The sequence below is a fragment of the Crocodylus porosus genome, unplaced genomic scaffold, assembly GCF_001723895.1.
Source record: "Crocodylus porosus isolate Cpor-Errol unplaced genomic scaffold, CroPor_comp1, whole genome shotgun sequence".
In the NCBI taxonomy this organism is placed as follows: Eukaryota; Metazoa; Chordata; order Crocodylia; family Crocodylidae; genus Crocodylus; species Crocodylus porosus.
In genome coordinates this window covers 83,186,888-83,207,183 of record NW_017728943.1, presented here as the reverse complement: position 1 = coordinate 83,207,183, position 20,296 = coordinate 83,186,888, and the positions used below count along the sequence as shown (strand labels likewise).

At 45.8% G+C, this 20,296-nt stretch overlaps 1 protein-coding gene across 5 annotated transcripts in view; it reads left to right on the top strand.

Annotated features, from left to right (window-relative positions):
* The first annotated feature begins 5,842 nt into the window (after window positions 1-5,842).
* The window catches only part of LTBP1 (latent transforming growth factor beta binding protein 1), a 333,716-nt gene continuing 319,262 nt past the window's right edge, over window positions 5,843-20,296 (top strand). For all 5 annotated transcript variants that reach the window (XM_019549709.1, XM_019549708.1, XM_019549707.1 and 2 more), the window contains exons 1-2: window positions 5,843-5,848; window positions 6,361-6,365. The gene's annotated coding sequence lies outside the window, so the exon portion shown is untranslated. The remainder of the gene's footprint in view (window positions 5,849-6,360; window positions 6,366-20,296) is intronic.

Sequence of the window (20,296 nt, the reverse complement as noted above, 5' to 3'; positions counted from 1 at the left end):
CTCAGGTCCCTTCCGACCCTAGAAACTATGAATCTGTGAAATTAGCATGCTTAGTATCTCTTACATATAGAAAACCGCTGAGGCCTTGAGGAATTGTACAGTTCATAATGTGTTGGAAATAATGGATGAACGTTTGAACGTTAAGGGGAAGCGAGAGCTATCAGATAGTTCAGTGGGAACAGGGGACGCTATCACGTGATTGCAGATGTGTGTGGAAGGGCAATGGTCAAGCTAGACTTCTGGGAAGGTGAATATTATAGCTTTTGTCTTGGGTAAGTTGCATGTGGGATAATTGGCCGTTGGGAACAGAATTGCAGGTTGGGTAGGGAAAGGATATGGGAGAATTTGATAGGCAAGAAGGATTTAAAGCTTGTTACTGATCAGGATGTCTCTGCATCTGCATTCAGGGCCATGTATGGAGATTCTGGAGGGATTTTGGAATTGGAGTGGGGCTGGATAGTTGGATCTGGACTATAACGTGGTTTTATTTGCCCAGGTGGCCTGGAAAGGTTGTCAGAAAATGAGGCAGAAACACTGCTGTTTTTAAAGTTAAATAATCTAACTAGCAAATTTTCTTTTACATAGGAAACCTTTTAAGAGATTGCTAACCTAAAATAAATAATATGATAGATAAATTAGAAAAAAGACTAATGTATTTTATACTTCAAAATAAGAAATTGTGGTATAACATGAGTCATACATCAGATGGCCAAATGAAACTAGGCCAGAGAGTCTAGCCAGCATTAGACTTGTGGAGGGACCTTTTGTGCTAATTCCCCTCTGCACTGACCTTGCACCTGTGGTGTTGTTTAGTTCTATCCTACCCATCCTTTAACGCTTTGTAGCCTTCCACTGGAAAGACAGGTCCATATCTGAGGGTATGTGAGGATAGGAGTGGAGTGTCCTGGGGGAATGTATGTTTCTCTCTTTCTCTCAAAATCTTGTATAAGAGTCACTAGGGAGATAACACAGCCTAGGGGATCTGCTCAACAATGAGGTGATCCAGGACAGTATAATTGTTTCTAGCTGTTCTTTGACAGTTTCCATTTTGCCAGAACTCCCTTTTCTGTGGCTTCAGTTAATTTTTTACTAGAGATGCTTGTGGTCAGTAATGTTATACTTTGAATGTTTGTGATTCACGACTCCACTTGCTTGCTGGTATCAATTCTTGCTGAAAATTTTTTGCTTTCACAGTAAGGCTTGCTCCTTAATAGGTTCTTTGTTTACTGTTTTACTTCAGTGTATTCAATCTGTATACAAAGTTTAAGCATAACATGCTTTTAGCAAACAAATTCCCTCTCTTTTTCCAAATACTCCACAATCTCTATAAGTGATGGTATTACTGGTTAAGTACAGATGTTCAGTTTCTCCTGGGAGAGTCACTGCTCTCTCAGGAGAAACCACAAGTGTACAGATGCTCCTGGTTTTTCTCTTAGAGAGAAAATGGCTGTTCTGGGAGAAAAATAACTTGACAACAACCCAAGTTAAATGGATTATGGAAGAATATTGCTCAGGAGACCAAATGTCTATACATGTACTGACCAGTCTGAGAGAAGCCACAGAGCAGTTCTCTGGAATCCCAGGGAGCTTTTTTCCTCCTTGTCCTCCTCTTTGGGTTCAGGGAGACAGTGTGTCAATCCCAGCCAAGGAAGTAGTAGAATATACTTCTCAGTGTTTGGGCTAGAGAAGCCCAGCGCTGAAGCACTTAAGGAGCATATTCTGTCCCCAGCTTTTTTGCTCCTCCATCTTTTATTTGATCCCACCCCACTGTGGACCCAAATGGCCTGAAGTCCACTCTGGCCAGAGTGGAAGTGACTGATGCCCTCCACCCTCAACCTGGACCCAGCTGACCCCTGTGCCCCCCTGCCCAGGCTGAAGTACTTGGTGCTCCATGCCTGTCCACAGCTGGGCTGGAACACGGTGTGGGGAATTCAGGGCTACACGGGGCAGGCGTAAGCCCCACATTCCCTCTCACTGACCATGCAGACTCTGCATCCCTGTCACTGACCTGACAGACCTCCGCCCCACCATTCCTCTTCACTGACCTGGTAGGCTCTGTGACCCTTGCTTGCACTGCAGCACTTGGTGGTTTAGGGTCTCCTGGCAGACCCCTGGCTCTCTGGGTAAGGTTTTCTACAGGAAGAACAAGCTTGAGAGAATTCTTCCAGATAAATCAAAATACAACCAGTGTCTATTTTAAAAGAGGATAATTGATCTCTTGTTATTTTGGCACTCCCTGACCAGCAGCGCTCACTGCTTAGGTGATAGGCGAGGAGGGCAGGCACTGCGAGCGCCAGCCAGGGAGCAGCGCTCCGGAAAGTGATTGGCCATGGGGGGACCCCCACCCCCCGTTAGTGAGATTGGCCACAGAGGGATCTCCCGCTCCACAGTCGCTGACTGGTCGCACATGCCCCCTCTGACTAAGGTGGCACCAGTCGCCCTTGCTAGCAGCCGTTGTATTACAAATTATATTTTCATTTTAGGTGCAAAAAGTAGATTGGCTTTTGTAGTAGAGGATTTTTTATTATTTTTTATCATGTATCTTATTTGTGTTAGTGCCCGCTGTGTGCTTTTTCACATAGTTACACAGTTTGCCATTGTGAAGGCAACGACCCAGAGTCTTGTATTTACATTCTACTAGGATGCCTGGTTTGCTGCCTGGCATTTTCAATAAATAGTCCCAATGCTGTGGGAAGAGGGGGAAGATGTCTTAGCCCTCTCAGCAGCAGAAATGTAAGAGTTGCGTCTGTTAGCTTGCTTTTTCTGTGAGGAAGCAAACTGCCCTGTACTCATGTTAGATGAGGCTTGTCTTTTTTGCCCTGACTTGACTTTTCAGCAATAATCTTTCAGTGGAGAGAACTGGGAAGCTGTCAGCTCGTCTGGGTCTTTTCTTGAATTGGCATGAATATGTGGTGGGGTTAAAAATTTTAAATCCATCTACTTTTAAAATGGTACTGTATTAGGATGAATTGATTTGGGGAGAGGTCAGAGGGGATACTTCCTGACTGTTTGCTTCAGTGCTGCATATTTTGAAATGCCCTGTGTGCTTTTGGGTGCAAAGCTCAAGGGCATGAACATTTTAAAAGAAGAATGTGATGATTGTACATCAGATAAGCAACAACAGGAACATTATTTGGAAGAGGTCCAAGGTGTAAAAAGAGGTATATAGATACTCCTTGACTTAAGATGAACTGATTTTGTAGAAAGACAATCCTTATGCTTTGCTTATCTAGTTTAAGCTTGTTTTCTCACTGCTCTCTTTCTTTATCACTGATTGTACACACTTAAGAAAATCACTGATTGTACACTTAAGAAAATCAAAATTTCCAAATAAAGCAGATAGTAATTCATATATAGATGCAGACATAACCACTATTGGGTAATGGAAGATAAAGTAAGTTTTTAAGTCCTTTCTAGCAAGAACTGAATTTGGTAATCCACATCAGCTTTCTGTTGTCTCTAAGATGGTGTTTTAGGCTGAATTTTCAAAGGAAACTAAAAGAGTTAGACAAAGATTCCCCTTGAAATTCAGGTGGATTTAGACACTTGCCTACTTTAAGCTCCTTTGATAAATAACTTGGTAACTTTAATGTCACCGTATATTTCTCTAATTGAATTAATGGAACGTTCCTCCGGTGCTGGATATTTCTTCAAGTGTCATTTCATAGTTGTATCTGAAGTATTAATTTAATCTCTACTAGGTTGAGTTCTAGATGGAGAATTAAATATCCTTACTTCTAGAGGTGCACCAATACATCGGTCTGATATTGGATTGGTACCGATATAAAGAAAATTGGCTGTATCGGAAATTGGCCTGATGCAGCCGATAATTTTGGCCAGTAAATACCCATGCGTGCGCACAGCCACAGCACAGTACTCAGGCAGCGAGGAGCACAGCCTGGCAACGTGGAGAACTGTGTGCAGCTGGTAAGTCTGTTGTGGTGGAAGGGGAGGGGGAGAGAAGGGGTATGGGGGGCAGATCAATGTCCTCTGTGGTGAGGGAGGGGTCAGGAGCAGGTGCTGCCCAGGCGGGGCAGGGTGTGGGATGCAGCTGGGCTCATTGGAGGAGGGGGTGGCTCCTACCACTGCTTGCACCCTGGGATGGCATGGGGCGGGGGGCATGTGCTTCCAGATCTGCACGGGACAGAGCAGGCAGTCTGCAGCTGTGGACTGGAGCCGGGACTGCATTAGGCTCTTCTTGGCGGAGGCTGGGCTCAGGGTGGGGGCTATGGAGGGGTTGCAAACACCCCAGATTTCATTGTATCCCCATTCCCAGTGCCACCGCCCACCTGATACAGCCCTGGCTCAATGCCCTACCTCCACCCACATGCCAGGAAGAGCCAGGGCTGTGCTGGCTGGGCAGTGGCAATGCTGGGAGTGGGTCTATGGGAAAATCTGGGGTGGCTGCAGCCTGCTCTGTAGCCCCCACCCCAAGCCCAGCCCCTGCTGAGAAGAGCCCGGTGCAGCCCTGGCTCCAGCCCACAGCTGCAGCCCGCATGCCCTGTCCCGTCCCGCGCAGATCTGGGGACACATGCCCTCCCGGGGTGCAAGCAGCAGCGGAAGCTGCCCCGTGCCCTGCCCCAGTCCCTCCCTCACTGCGGGAGGCATTGATCTGCCACCCCATGCCTCTTCCCTTCCCCCTCCCCTTCTACCAAAACAGACTTACCAGCTGCACGCAGCTGTATCAGAAATTGGATTAGTATCAGCTGATATGCCTCCTTAAAAATCAGCTATCAGTATTGGCCCCCAAACTCTCTGTTGGTGCACCCCCACTTACTTCATTTTTGTCTTTTTACTAAGCCTTTATTTATTGTCTGTTTCTTCAAAAATATTTTGTAGCACTAATGCCGAAGTGTTGGATCTTTAAAAGCACCATTCTACAAGTTTCCCAACTCAGAGCAAGGTTTAGAACACCAGTGCTTTGGCCTCCCAAGCTTATCCATTAAAGACCATTGAGAATACATGTCAAGGTGACATTTTGACAACTGTACTTGAGAACAATAGAGGCGTGTATATCAATGGAAAATTTAATGTACTTTTTCTTGCACTTTCAAACTTTTCAAATTCTCGTATAAGTATACACTTAAGAATGTTTTACATTAATATTGTACATGCGTTGTTAATTATATTAAGCATACCTTTTGTTTAGTGTAACATGTCAGGGTTCGAGGGCCGTGATGCCCTGTGCAAGCTCCGTGACCATGCCCCTAGGGCACCTTCCCATTTTTTCTGCCACGCCTTGATGGAATAATGATAGATAGGGAGGCTGCCCATGGGCCTTGCCCATGGTCGGGGTTCCACTGAACCCTGACTACGGTCCCTGGCACCCTACTAGTCCTCACTGATCCTCAGCCCTTTGCTGGGCCTCTATAGTCTACTGTGCTTGGCAGGGCACCCAAAACCTTAAGGGCTAATTGCATGGCTCCAAATCCTTCCCTACACCACGCCCCATACCTCATGGGTGGTACTGTAATGTCCTTCCCTCTGTTGGGGCTTTGGCCTCCTCGCCTTTACTCGCTAGGCCTTCTAGCCTGGGCACACTGTATCAGACCTGACTTTGAGGCACTAGCTCTTGCTTGTCCTTTCTTTCTGGTTACTGGGATCCTGGACCCTGTCTATGGGTCCCAGCCCTCTGTGTGTCTGCATCCCTCTGGTGCCAGGCCCCTGGCCCTTGTCCCACTACAGCCTTGCACTCTCTGCCCACTCTGGGCTCAATAACTGTTAAAGCCTTGAGCCTGCCCCTGTCAGGGCTCAAAGCTATTGCATGCATCTTGGGCACTAATAGGACCTCCTTAACTGCCCCTTACAGCTCCATCCCAAACTTCTGGTATAAACTAGAGGTGCATCAGTATGTTGGTCCATATCATATTGGCACTGATAAAAGGCAAATTGACATCAGCAATCAGCTTGTAGAGCAGCTTCTGGCCAGTAAGTCTGTGTGGGGAAATGCGGGGTCAGATTGGGGCCCCTGCAGTGAGGGAGGGAGAAGGGCTGGTGCAGGTGCTGCGCAGCCAGGGTGGGGCGGGCTGTGGGATGGAGCTGGTGACTTGTCTGGGGGCACAGTTGTGGCTCTTGCCACTCTGCCTACCCTGGGGGAGGCATGGGGAGCATGTGCCCCCCGGATCTGTGTGTGCCGGGCAAGGGCAGGCTGCTCTTGTGTGCTCAGGACCAGAGGCTGCACAGGGCTCTTCCTGGCGGCTGTGCTTGCAGCCGGGCAGGGTGGGGCAGGCAGTGGTGGTGCTGGGAGTGGGGATACAGTGAATTTTGGACTGGCTCTAGCCCCACTGTAGCTCTCTGTCCCAGTTCCACTGCTGCCCGCCCCATTCTGCCCCACCTGGCCCAAGTGCAGCCTCTGGGAAGAGCCCAGCATAGCCTCTGGCTCTGAGCACACACCAGCAGCCCACCCTTGCCCCACACACAGATCCAGGGGGCATATGCCCCCTGTACTTCCCTGGTGGTGTGCACAGTAGTAGAAGCCACCCCCCTGGGCCCCCGGAGTATGTCTGCCCATTGTCGACAAGCCCTACCATAGAAACCCTCACCCCAAACATTTCTCGGGGGCTTACTTGGGCTTCCTGAGGCTGGGCATTTCACCCTCTGGTGGGTGCTCTTTTGCTTCAGAGCAGGTTTGGACTTACTGTGGGCCTTGACCTGCTTTCCCTTTTAGAGCCTTCTCTAGGGCTTTGTCTTGCTGTCTTGGTCCCACAGCTCTTTTGGGAGGGCTTTGTCTTGCTGCCCGCTCTTCTTTCAGCTGCCCTTTGGGGAAGGGCTGTGCCTGAGGTTGGGCTCCTGTAGCCTTCTTGCCTCTGCCCTTGGCCGCAGTTTTGGGAGCTTTCTGCGGCCTTCCTCCATGGGTGCAGGTATGTGGGGGCACATCCCTTTTTAGACTCGTTTGGGGGTCTTTGGCCTTTGTCCCCACCATCTGTTTCATTTTTTACACTTGTATATGGCACCTAACTCAGCTTCTGCAGAGCCACAGCCAACTGTTTGAGACATCTTGTGCCCACCTACCCAGTGGATATGGCTCTGCAAGGCTGCTACCTCGGCCTTGCAGTTGGGGCCACTCATCTCCTTTCTGCTTCGGCTTTCTCATACCAGCTGGTTACCTTCACCATCTCTTCCATCAGTCTTTTCATGTCCTGCTTACTTGCAGGCTGCAGTTCTCCCAACTGTGATGCAAGGCCCCTCAATTCCTGGGTGACTGCTTCTTTCAGCTGATGGAATTCTGTGTCCCACTTATGCTGCTTTAGATCCAGTTATCTGCTCAGCCACAGGTTTTCTCCTGTCAGTTCAGGGTTGGCTCGCTGGAGCACTGCAAATTGCTTTTCATAGCTGACCTTCTCTGCCTGCAATTATTCCTCTGCACATGGGCTTCAGCCACCTCCAACTTAATTCTCAAAAGCTCTTCTTGCCAAGCTGTCAGCTCACCCTGTCCATAATGATACAGGTACCCAATCAGCATCGGCTCCTGCACCAAGGCTTAGGCACTGGTGAGGTCTTCTTATAGCACACATAAGACCTCCCTTGCCAGTCCTGCACCTTCTGCTGCAGTTTCTGCTATGCTTATTTTTCATCTCTAGCTGTTTCTTCAGGGTCGCTACCTTGGCCATCTGCTTTTTTCCATTTCTGGGATTGTCAGAGCTCTCTGTTTTTGGGGCTGAGTCCATTCTCCCCACCTGAGAGGCTATGGCATCCACTTTATCTTGGAGAGCCTGTAGTTTTGCTTCCCACTCTTGGTTTCTTTCTGTCTCTGCTGCTATTGGCTGTTTTATTTCTTTGCAACTTTCAGCCTCAGCTGCCAATAAGCATCTCAGCTCTTTATTCTTGCTTTCCTTGCTTCCTGTCAGCATTTGCTGTCTCAAGGAAGCTACTTCTGCCTCAGCTTGCTCGCTGGCTTGACATTCTACAACCAGCTCCCATTGTAGGTTGTCTGCGTGTCCACCCACCTCATCTGCAAAGAGGCTGACTTTTAACAATTCACGCTCCAGCCTTTCTGTGTGATCAGCCTCCAGTACTGCCTTGCTTCCATCTCTCGGATGCTTGAACCCCTGGATAGATAGGTGTTCTGACAGTCTCTGCTGTGCAATAATCCAGACTTGTTGGACTGCCATACTCTGCAGCTGGAATTTGCCAGTCTCTTCTTTTAGGTCCTGGAACATCTGCATTATCTGCCTCACCCATTATTGGATGGCTGCCACCTAGGTTCTAGCCTGCTGAAGTTGTGAGCGGATCACCTCTCTGAATTTCTTATCTCACTCTCAGGTCTGCTCATTTGCAGCTCTCTGCTGCCTAATGTACATCTGCACTAGCTGCTCCATTTCTGCAGCCATCTCTACTTTCTTTACCTCTTCCCAAACCTCACCACTAGGCAAGGAGCTCTATCTGTTTCCTGCCTAGTCCTCACTTGGCCCACAGGTTCTTTTTCACTCGCATGGCCTACTGTTCCCAGCCAATGCATCAGTGTAGCATGTTGGGGTCCCAGAGTGGCTGCTAATTGCTCCACTAGTGTATTGCCCTGGCGACCTGAAGTTGCTCACCCTGCCTAGCCTGCAGGGCTCCCTGGCTAGGCTGCTTCTTCTCTTCAAGCAGGGGTGGGCAAAATATGGCCTGCCAGCCCATTCTATCTGGCCTGCTGGGCCTCTAAAAATGTTAGACTCTCCACGGGCTTGGTGGCGAAACAGGAAGTGGACCAGAAGTACTTTTGGTTCACTTCTGTGTCTGCCAGGGAGCATGCTGGGGAGGGCCCCCCCATGCTATTCTGGCTTGGCGATTGGCCACAGGGGGACCATGGGTGCCCCCCCAGATCCAGGAGGTACCAGTCACCAAACCAGTGGAGTGCGGGGGGGGAGCTCCGGTGTGCTCCCTGACGGACCCATAAGTGGACCAGAAGTGCTTCTGGTCTTCTTCCGGATCTGCTGTTAAATGTGCTGGGGAGCCCCCGTGCTGCTGTGGGATACTCCATCTGGCCCAGCTTTGCACCACTCATAACCCCTGCTACCTAGAGGTATGTAGAACAAACATTTATAGCTGTCTCTATGTCCAAATCTACAAATCTTTCCAAATCAATTTGGAGGGTTCCAGTTCAATTCGGAGAGATTAAAAGGTCCTCTGATTTGATTCGGATTTGGAGGTTTAGCCACTGAATCAGGCCAAATCTTCACTGAATCAAATCGGGGGTTGAAGCTTTGCACAGTCCTACTGCAGGGAGTGGCGGGGGCACATGCTACTCAGCCGCTTCTTGTAGGTGCTGACTCAGCCAGGCCTGTCATCCTGAGCAGCATTCAGGGAAGCAGTGACTGGGCAGGCTTTACTGCGTGTCACTTGGGACGGGACGGAATGGGATGGGCCCAGCTGAGTTGGCACTGGCATGGAGAAGTGGCAGCTGAGCCACGTGCTGCTTTCATAGATTTCATAGACACTTTCCCATGTGCTGCTCGGGACAGGCTCAGCCATGGCTTTCCCTCCCTGGTGCTGGCCTGGCCCAGCCCAAGCGCCATGCGGTAAACCTGCGGCTTTCCCTTACCTTAGCTGGCCCATCCCAGCTGGTCCCAAGTGGCACGTGGCTCAGCAGCCGCTTCTTATCACTGGTGCTGACCCAGCTGGGCCCCTCCTGTCGTGAGTGGCACGTGGCTGAAGGAGGCCCAGCCGTGGCTTCCCCACATGCTGCTCAGGACGGGCCCAGCTGGGTCGGCACTGGTGAGGAGAAGCGGTGGCTGAGCCGTGTGCCACTCGGGACCCAACAGGACAGGATGAGACAGGCCAGTGGAGGTAATGGGAAACTATGGCTTCCCCTCCCCAGTTCTGGCCCAGCCTCTCTTGAATGGCAAGCAACTCAGCTGCTGCTTCTTCTCACCAGTGCTGACCTGGCTGGGCCCATTCCATCCCGAGTGGCACGCGATGAAGCCGGCTCAGCTGCGCCTTTCCCTTACTTGTGCCGGCTTGGCCAGGCTGGCACCAGGGAGGGAAAGCTGTGACTAGGCTGGCTTCCCTGCGTGCCACTTGGGCCAGGCCAGGCCTGGCTGGGTTGGCACCAGGCAGAAGTGGCAGCTGAGCTGCGTGCTGCCTGGGACTGGCCTGTTTGGGCCGGCACAAGTAAGGGGAAGGTGGGGCTGAGCTGTGTGCTGATCAAACCAAGCTGCACTGGTCCTATGTGGCATGCTCAGCTGCTGTTTTTCCTTCCCAGTGCTGACTGAGCCAGGCCAGGCCTCTCCTGAGCAGCATGCGGGGAAGCTACGGCTGGGCTTGCTTTGGCCATGTGCTACTTGGGATGGGAGGGGCCCGGCTGGGTCAGCACCAGTGAAGAGAAGTGGTGGCTGAGCCGTTTGCTGCTTGGAACCAGGTAGGGCTGGCACCAGGGAGAGAAATCCTCGGCTATGCTACGTGCTGCTTGGGACAGGCCAGGTTAGGGTTACTATGTTTTTAGTTCCAAAAGAGAAGACATCTGTTGCTCACACACGTACGTGTGTGTGTAGGCAGGGGCAGAGAGTGCGTGTGCGTGTGCGTGCGTGCGTGTGTGTGTGTGTGTGTGTGTGTGTGTGTAGGGTGAGTCCCACACACACACCTCACCATAGATATGCACTCACAGTCCCTTGCACTGCTATACATGCAGACCCCCACACCCACACCCCCTCACATATCCCAGCCACCCTTTCCCCCATGCACAGCTCCCCACATATCCACACACATACCCACATGCTTCCTCACCCCACATACCTACAACCCCCCACAAACTTATACCCACCTCCCACAATGTACAAGAGTCAGACTTCATTTTAAGGTACTGTGCAGTCACCTCTATGTACACTGCACAAATGCATGTAAATCAGGACAAAAAAATTTTTTAAAATCAAATTAATGAATGCTGTAAAGGTTTCTTTTTTAGAATATAATTTGGTATTTTTCTGGTTCCAAGACGGCAAAACCCCTTGCTGAAAGGAGTACTTCCGGGGGCACGGGGAGGGACTTCTGGTGGCAAAGGGTTAAGGGGTGGGACTTCTGGTCACAAGATGGTAACCAGGGGGCAGGGCACCTGTCAAGGGGTGGGGCTACCCATGCCCTCGACAACTTACAAAAGCTTGGTAAGTGGCCCTCTGCCCAAAATAATAGCCCACCTCTGTCTTAAAGGAGCATAGAGCCCCCAGGCTCTTTGTTACACTTAGACATATCAGATATCAGTAATAGAATGTGCTGTTTGGGGCTGAAGGTTTTCAGCATCTTTATGAGAGTCTGCCTTTAATTTCTGATATGCTTTGGCATTTAAAGGGTATTCTATAGAGATGCAAAAACAAATAATCTTCACAAACATATTTTGTTGTCGTTAGACTAGCCCAGCCACACACACACTTTTTTTATGTGGAACAAACAATAAAGAATGATACAGTGAAGGCATTGTTTCTGTCCTATTCCTAGAGGTCATGTTTACACAATCATGTAAATCAATATAGGAATGCAACAGATGTTTTGAAATGGGCCAGTTAAGAATTCCAGCCATGAGACGCACTTTTATCTGGTGTGTATTTAGGACAAGAATTCCCTCTGACCTCACAGTCATAAGAGCAATGTCCTTGTGCAAAAACGACATAGACAGTCATAATATTTCCTCTACAAGTAGTACAAGGATCATATAACCTTCCATAAAATGTTACATTTTTTTCCTGAATTGAACTGTTTTTCATTTGATTTCTTTTGTAGCACTGTCCATAAAACAGTTATTACGTTATTTTTCTTATTTACAGCCAACTAATTTCACAGATTTTAAGGATCATGTAGCTCTATTCATCATCTTTCTTGCAAAAGTAAAATAGTTGGTAAGGTCCCCTTGGGCAAGTAATGAAAAATTAAAATGACACGCATAAACAAGTTCCATGAAAAAAAATATGGGCTAGATCCAAAAGGGGACTTGGATATTAAGTGCTGAAACCTGACGTTAGGTGCCTGGCCCACATAATAGAATCTAGAGCCCTGTGTTAGGTGCTCCGTATACAGCGCGCGGGCAGAGTGAGATACCTCAGAACAACTTAGCTGGAAGCTAATGTCAGTATGATGAGCTTGGTGATATCTAGAGCTAGCCAGTAGAGAAACACAAGGAGAACAGGGGTGTGTCTTCCTGCTCACCCCACTGCTGGCTATTGGCTCCATACTTAGGAGAGCCAGGAGGCACATCTCTGCACTTAAAATCCATGGCACCATCTCCAGAAGCAATGTACCCCGGCCTTGCTTTCAAACATGAAGCAAGGGCGATTTAAAAAGAAAAATGACAGCAGGTGTAGGAGGTGCTGACCTTTCCAAATCAACCTATTAGTTGTACAGCTAGCGAAGACCATGTTTAATTTCTTTTCAGCCTGTGGGGGTTCAAACGCACATTTGCCATCAATCAGGAAAGTGCCCTGAGTCAGACAACAGCTCTAGGCTGTTCTCAGTGGGGCCACTCTTCATTGCTCATATTGAAATTGTTCCACTGTACAGAAAAGAATTAAAGATGTGTGACAGTGAAAGAGTAAACATTTTTACATGAAACAGGTCATTCAATAAAATGCCAAAAAAATCCTTCAAGCGGGGATCATAAAATGCCAAGTCCTTCAAGCAGAAATCCTAAACCAGTGCCCCAACCGCAGTGAGTAAATACCTTATCCATCTGGCTGTAAAGTCAAGCTCACTCTCACTCTCCCTTTCTCTCCCACGGAATTATGAATTCTTTTATGCAGAATGGACCAGCTTGAGCAGGAAAGTCAGAGTGTGCTTCCATCCCAGAACAGCCTGTATGCTGGTAATTAGGCTACTTTCCAGGGAGGCAGGAGACTTGGGTTTGAATCCCTTTAAGAATTTATTCTGGGTCTCCCATTCTCTTGAATGAATGCTTTACTAGGCCATTACATGAAGGGAGATGAATTTTAAGAGAAAGTAGTGACTGCACCTGCTTTTTTGTATGGGTCTGATCCTGTGGGTCTGGTGATCCTTAGGTGCTCTGAAAATGCCTACTGGATCTAACCCTTCAGGGGAGATGGGTGGAGGAATGCCTACTTTCTGGATCCCCCTCAGACTTAGTTGTGAGATGGGCATCAGCCATGTTACCCAAGTCAAGACTGCCTGACATGCATAGAAACACAACTTCAGGTGCTTGGAGAACTTTAAGATAAAAAAGTAAGGTAACAAGGGGTGTTTAGTTAACTCCAGAGTTGGGTAGTGGATTTCCAGAATCACAATCTGGATTTAGGTGCCTGTAATCCTCTTGTGTACCTAAAGTAGAAGTTACGTCCTTTTTTTTAATTAGGTGCTGAATGAACCATAATTTTGATTTCATTCTCTCTTTTGAATAACACTCTGGGATTCATGCATGAAAAGCACCATGAAAGTTGTGAAGTTTTGCTGCTGAATGTATTTTATTTTTAATGGAGTCACAGTTAGCATGCTGATATTAAGGTGCCACTGCTATAGTTAACTGACTTGAGTTGTACCAGTGATTCATTAGGAATTTTGCCTGGATATAACCCTAAAAGATTATTTTATGGGTCCTAAAATATTATTTACACCAGGCATGTAAAACTCATTCAGCCTTGTGGCCTGGGTATGTACTGCTGGACTGGTCTGGGGAATGGATCAGGCTGTGCCAGACCCAGAGCACAGGGCTGGTTTGGTGGGGCACTATATGCTGCATGTCCTGGGTCCAGCCTGTGTGGTGCACAGAGCCAGACCAAGACCCACAGGAGAGATCGGAGGGCTTCATGGGTTGGATCTAGTCTACGCATCATATGTTTGACACCCTTGATGTTCTACTTACAAAATCTAGAACACTTACACTTGTACTACTACTGGCTTACTTTGTCGAAAGCCTTGACCATTTCCCCCTCCTCTCATTTCATAGCTAAAAACTTCACTAGAATACAATTAAGATCTCACAGAGTTTTAAGATAGCAGAAAGCAGACCAGATTCACCTGTTTCAGAAGTGCAAATCCAATTGAGCTGAATGACTTTACTCTGGATATATGTTGTGTTTGCCTATATACGTGATTGGGGATGGGGGAGGATTGTTTTAATTAAAGCGGTTCCTGGATAGCTGCTCTAATTAAAAAGTCTCACTGGCATGTGCATTAAGTCCCTGCACATTTAAAATGACTGTGGGATGCTTTATTTAAATTTCATTTGGTGAGGTTTAGCTAAAGCTTCCCTGGGGCCATTTTAAAACGTTCAGGGTCTTAATATACATGACGGTGAGGAGACGCTGGAGAGTTTTAATTAGAACGCAGAGCAGACTCGATTAATTGAGTCCGTTCCGACGTGTTCTAATACAAACGCAAATGAGCACATGCATAGGCAGCCTGTTGTACTAACTGAGAACTGGACCAATGAGTTCATATATAGTTAGACTGTTCAAATCATCCCCAGTTAAACCTCAAACTAAGATTAGTCACACACAGTGAAATCCACACCTATGCAAATGACCAACAAAAGGCTTATGACTTTACACTTGTGTAAGCCCTCAGATCACAGTTTTTGGTGCCTTTTACTTAGGGCAGGAAAGGCAGGCCTTGCAACCTTGTTTTATAGTGCCTTTAAGAGACTAGTCCAGTGCGACATGAAAAGGAACTTGAAACCAGTGCTACAAGAGTGGGTGGTACAGTCACAAGTTGGCTTTCTTTTTTCTTGACCTAAGCTTGATCCAGACATCCTCTCTAGATCCTGCTGTGCTGAAATCTGAAACAATGCCACATTTATGTTGTTTTCATCTTGCCTCCAGCAATTTTATTTTTTTATGTCTTATCCTATAGTGTGCATTTTGTCTGACAGAATTTATTCACTTTTATGTGGGAGAAGATAGCAAAAGCAGATCATTGCAAGGATTTCAAAGAGTAATAAATGTTAGGCACTATTTCATCCGATGTGTTTGATGCATAGTGTGACAATGTGTGCGGTAACAGAACTGTTTGGATGCCAGTGTATTTTATTCAAATTGCTGGCTGGCTATACCCTGTTAAGAAGTAAAGTTCAGCAAGGATCAAGAAGGAAACATTAGAGGGCTAGAAATAATACAAAACTTAAGAAGCTATTAATTATAATCACTATGTTCAATTTAAGGAGAAACTGTTCTGGCAGTGAAACAATTTGAGCCACTTAAGAGCTAAACAGACAAAAATTGCTTAACAAAGATAGTCTCTAAAAAATGTCATGATTGCATGGGAAATCTGAAAGAGTCTTTGAAGTGGCTTTTGACAAAGAGCTGCTGAGTGCAAGTTGTCTTAAGTGCTGGTTTCAGTTAATAGGTTTCTTAGAATTTGTCTTGGAGAAACCAAAGATATAAACTTGTAAATAAAGTGATGATATTATTGTTGAGGTTTCACATATGGTAAAATAAAGAGCAAGATTTTTAAAAGTGGTCACCACCAGCAGTTGAGGGCAGATTCTTAAAAATGCTCAGCTTCCAGAATCTTCCATCTATATAAAACTCTCTCTATATATATCTATACAGATATATATATATGTGTGTGTATATATGTATATGTATGTATGTGTGTATATATGTATATGTCTATAGGAATATGTATATTCCTAAATATATATAGGTGGAAGATTCTGAATGCTGAGCATTTTTAAGAATAATATATATCTTTAAGTATAATATATACATTTGACACTTGATTTAAATGGCTAAATAGACACTAAAGTATTTTGAAAATCTGGCCCCAAGTGTGGATGGTTTGAGTCAAATTTAGCCCTATTTAAACAGACTCGCATCCTTTGACTTCATGTCCTATCCTCTTATACCCGTTTTATAAGGAGCCTTAATTTGTTCCTTTTTTCTCAAATGTTTTGAAACTGAAAACTTTCTTTTTTCATTCTTCTATTAAATCTTATCTCTAAGTTTCTCAGTTTACTATTTTTTTACATGTCACCAATAAATATATCTGTGTAAATTCATTAAAATATAGTTGGCTTTAAAGGTAGTCTGTATTTACACTTTTAATATTTTCTAACTGATAACTTTATAAAAAATATTTTATAATATCCTGAACCAAAGTTGCATTGAATGGAATTAAAGCTGAGTGCATATATCAGTAATTTAGGGCAAAATATCCCAATTAGAGTTTTATTTGTATAATCAAAACACTCAAGTGCTTATAAAACAAGGACATTCAGATTTAAGGCTAAATTTAAAAGAAACCCAATGATGTTAAGTTATAAAAAATGTAGTCATAACACCCAGATGACCTTAACCTTAATTTTGACCTGTAATGTGCTGCCCAGGCAATAACTCTGCAGCTGTGAGTTCTGAATTTCCTGGGTTCTGTAACTTTTTGTTTCGGGATAATTGTAACAACCCTGAAATAATTTTTGCCCCAGATTACTCATCTGAACTGTCAACATGAACTCCATCTTAATAAAGTTTGTGCCTGGCAATTTCCTTAGTTGTTTTGCTTCTATTAAAAATGCATTAATTAGAAAAGGCCAAAGTTTCATTCTTACTATAGAAGCCCATTGAGGCATGCAGGTTTCTATAGCCTATAATGTACAAAGGAGTGATGTGGCTAGCATCATATGTAGATGCTTTTGACTCCCAGGCTAGGGACATAAATTACATGTAAAATTACATGTAAACCAGAAAGGACACGTAAACCATTATAAGGGATCAGAAACCAGTTCAGATCTGTAACACAAGAGAAGTTCAGTACACATAAGCTGCTTTCAAAATGGCTGAAATTGGCTCAAGATAAGTCTGGATGGATGTAGTATCAGACTTAACTGATTTAGGTTAAATTGGTTTATTGAACTTCTGTTCCAGATCTCCCCCAGATTCAAGTTAACTCTCTTTTGATTTTTGACTGTCTGTACTGAGATTTCATCATGTACTCATATTTAAACCAATAGTTAGTCTAGCATTCTTATTTTTTCAGACTAAAATGTGTCTAAATAAAACTAAATAATAGAGCACAATCTGAACAAAGTATCTGTATTATCCTAAAGAGAGATAAAGTATTACCAATAAGTTTATTAAAAAACAAAAACTTCAACAAATTTGATATTTAATTTGGGTACAAAATCAACACAACTTAAATGCTGATGAAGACAAAATAATATACAAGAAAAGTAGCCAACATGAGGATGTTAGATAAATCATTACGCTCCAGTTTATTTACTACTGCAGCATTCTGAGGGCAAGATTCAGGCCAGTGCAGAAGACTAGCACAGAAATCTTGCTGTATGCCCTTGGCCTTGTGCTAGCTTTCTCAATAATGGTAAGTGTCAGGAATGTGTGAAAAAGCTATGTTTTGTTTTAGTTTCGGATCACTGTTCCGTTTCAATTCAGCCGAAATCTGTTTCAGAGTTCTGACACTGTTTTGACACTGTTTCAGAGATTTGGATCAGCCGGGGAGACGCAGGCACAGCTGGACAGCTGCAGGTTCTCCCACAGCTCCTCCATCTGTGTCTGCCTCTGCCCCAGTGGGGGGAGCCATGGCAGAAGCCCCCATGGCTGCCCTGCCTGGCCCCATCCCCCACCTGGCCCCAGCCGCCTGGCACTAAAAAAAAAAAAGCCTGCATTTACTGGCTGCTGCGGTGCCTCTGAGGGCTTGCGACAGAGCCCCCCAGTGTGGGGCAGTGGGGATTGCCCTCCCTGCATGGCACCCATGCAGCAGCTGCCCCATGGCACAGGTGCAGCAGTGTGTGCTCTCTGGGAGCTGGGGCTGCTAGGGTGAGCAGTGCTAGGCTCTGGCTGACTGCTGGAGCCACCCCAGCTCCCAGGCAGTATGCGGCACCCTGCTGAGTTGCTCTGCACCTGTACGATTTAATAGCTGTAGCATGGGTGACAGGAGTGGGGGGGCGCAATGTGCCTCACCTCCCAGGCAGGGCAGTGTGCCCTGCCAAGCCGTACTACACCTGGGCTGTGGGGCAGCTGCTGTGTGGGTGCCAAGCAGGGGTGGGGGGATCCCTCATTGTCCCCCCACACCCCTGCGCTGCGTGGGGGGGCTCTGCCACAAGCCCCCAAGGCCCTGACTGCCCGCTGCTGCAGTCAGTGAGTGCGGGCTTTTTTTTTTTTTTTTTTAAGTGCTGGGCTGGGGCCATGTGGGAGGTGGAGCTGGGCAGGGCAGTCATGGGGACTTCTCCCATGGCTCCTCTGGCTGTGCTTGCCTCTGCCCTTTTGGGAGAAACCCCTATGGCTGCCTTGCCAGGCCCCAGCTTCCTGGCATTTCAAGAGGAAGGTGGCAGGGCTGGGCTGGACTCTTCCCTGGGGCACCTCTGAAATATCCGAAACATTTCCAAAATGTTTTGGATGGTTTTGTTCCATTTTGGAGATGTTTTGGAGCCTTCCATTTCATTTTGGATTCAGTGTTTTGGGCATCAAAACAGGCCAAAATACCTCTAAAACAAAATGGCTGCCGTAATTTCATGCAGCTCTAGTAAGTGTCACTTTCCAAGGATGCTAAGTCACTGAACTTTTGCCACTGTTCTTTTTACCTCACTGCTGAGGTGTAGCTCTAGCACATTATCTTGTTAAATTCAGTAGCAAAACTGTTGACTTCAGTGTAAGCAGGATTAGACTTGTGCTCATTCTCTCTGGTCAGTTCTTTTACTTTCAAGATTTTGGTATCTCAGCTTTATGGAAAATGGTGGTTGAACATAAAAATAACTGAACACTTTATTTAGTCATAATTACTAGTCCAGACATGGCATCTTGCAGATACCTTTCTTGGACATTTTGAAAACTAAAAATTCAGATGGGTTAAACTGAACCAGGAGTCAACAAATGTTTTAAAACTGTATTAAAAATATAGTCTCCCCTTATATTAATTTGTGATTTGACAGCATGCTAGCTGATTTAATGACTTCAGTCACATGTAGCTGGAAATTGGTTTGAGGATACAATGCATGAGTTTTTCACCTGCTGTCACTGATCCCATAAAAACAGTTTGACTCACATTTCTCCCCATAATGTGTATTAGGCACGCTGCTACTTGTTTTCCTGGGAGCCAGGTGACAGAGTAACACATACTGCTGTGCCATGCTTTGTATGTTTTATATTTAAATCAGATAAACTTTCCGAATTTACACTGCTGTGAGACCAAGATCTGACCTATATAATTTGAAAACAAAAATGTAAAGAATTTCAAAACTTACTTCCAGTTTGTTTAGGGGAGGAGAGGTAAGCTATGTTTAAAACAAAGTTAAAAATGCAATGTTGGCACATCTACACGTGTACTTTAATGTTTATTAGCCTATTTTAATGTGCATTAAAGTGTCACAAAAAAGTGCTCTTTAGCTAATGTGCATTCAAATAGGCTAATGTACTTTTTTCCAGTACTTCATAATGGAGAGTGCCTAGACATGAGTGCTGAGGCTGCTCCGATGCACTGGAATTCCAGCACCTTGGAGCAGACTCGATTAAGTCTGCTGGAGCATGCCAAGCTTTATTTCAAGCGCCCCTGCTGCCATTTTTAAGTGCAGGGACGCTGATACGGAAGATACGGCAGTGCTTTAATTAGAATGGCTCTCGAAGCGACCCTACTTAAAGCACCGCCCCCCCCCAACCCCAGAGCATGTGTAAAAGTGTCTGGAGGTACTAGATGTAATGGTCATTCATTACCTAAAGCGCATTTATTGAACGTGCCTAGAAGTTGCACTGTGTATAAACCCAAGGTAACTCCATTAACTTTTCTGATGCAGTTCCACATTTATGTTAAGTGTAGCTGAAGCAGAGTTTGGACTGAATTTACTTTCCTAAGTCTCTGTTCCAATACTTTTTGGCAAAATTGTGAATTTGACATATGAATTACCATTTCATTTCTGAGAGTGGGAGTTTTCTTTATAATTTTGAATGTTCTGGTTGACTAACTGATTACTTACTATTTCTTTGGGCTGTTTTGGATGTTATTTTATGGCGGGGGGGGTGTTAACTTTAAAGAATTTATGTTAAAAGATCCTGAGGATCACAATAGGTGCTTTTATATCTATAAATCTCAATAATATATTTTGGGTATGAATAGCACTTAGACTTCTGACTCAGAAATTGTGACCTTTTTAAAACTTTTAGTCCTGCCTAACTTTGGAGTTGCCTGTCTTTGTGTCAAAGTGATTGTTTGTAAAAACATCTTTCACCATGGCATGTAGGTGCCATGCAGGAAGTAGAGAGACATGGTATGATCCCTCCAGAAGATCATACCATTCTGTTCTCAGTCCTGTTCTTGGAGAACACTGGTCCACTGGTTTCCTGTATACCAAGATTTCATAGATTTCATAGACATTAGGGCTGGAAGGGACCTCGGGAGATCATCGAGTCCAGCCCCCTGCCCAAAGGGCAGGAAGTCA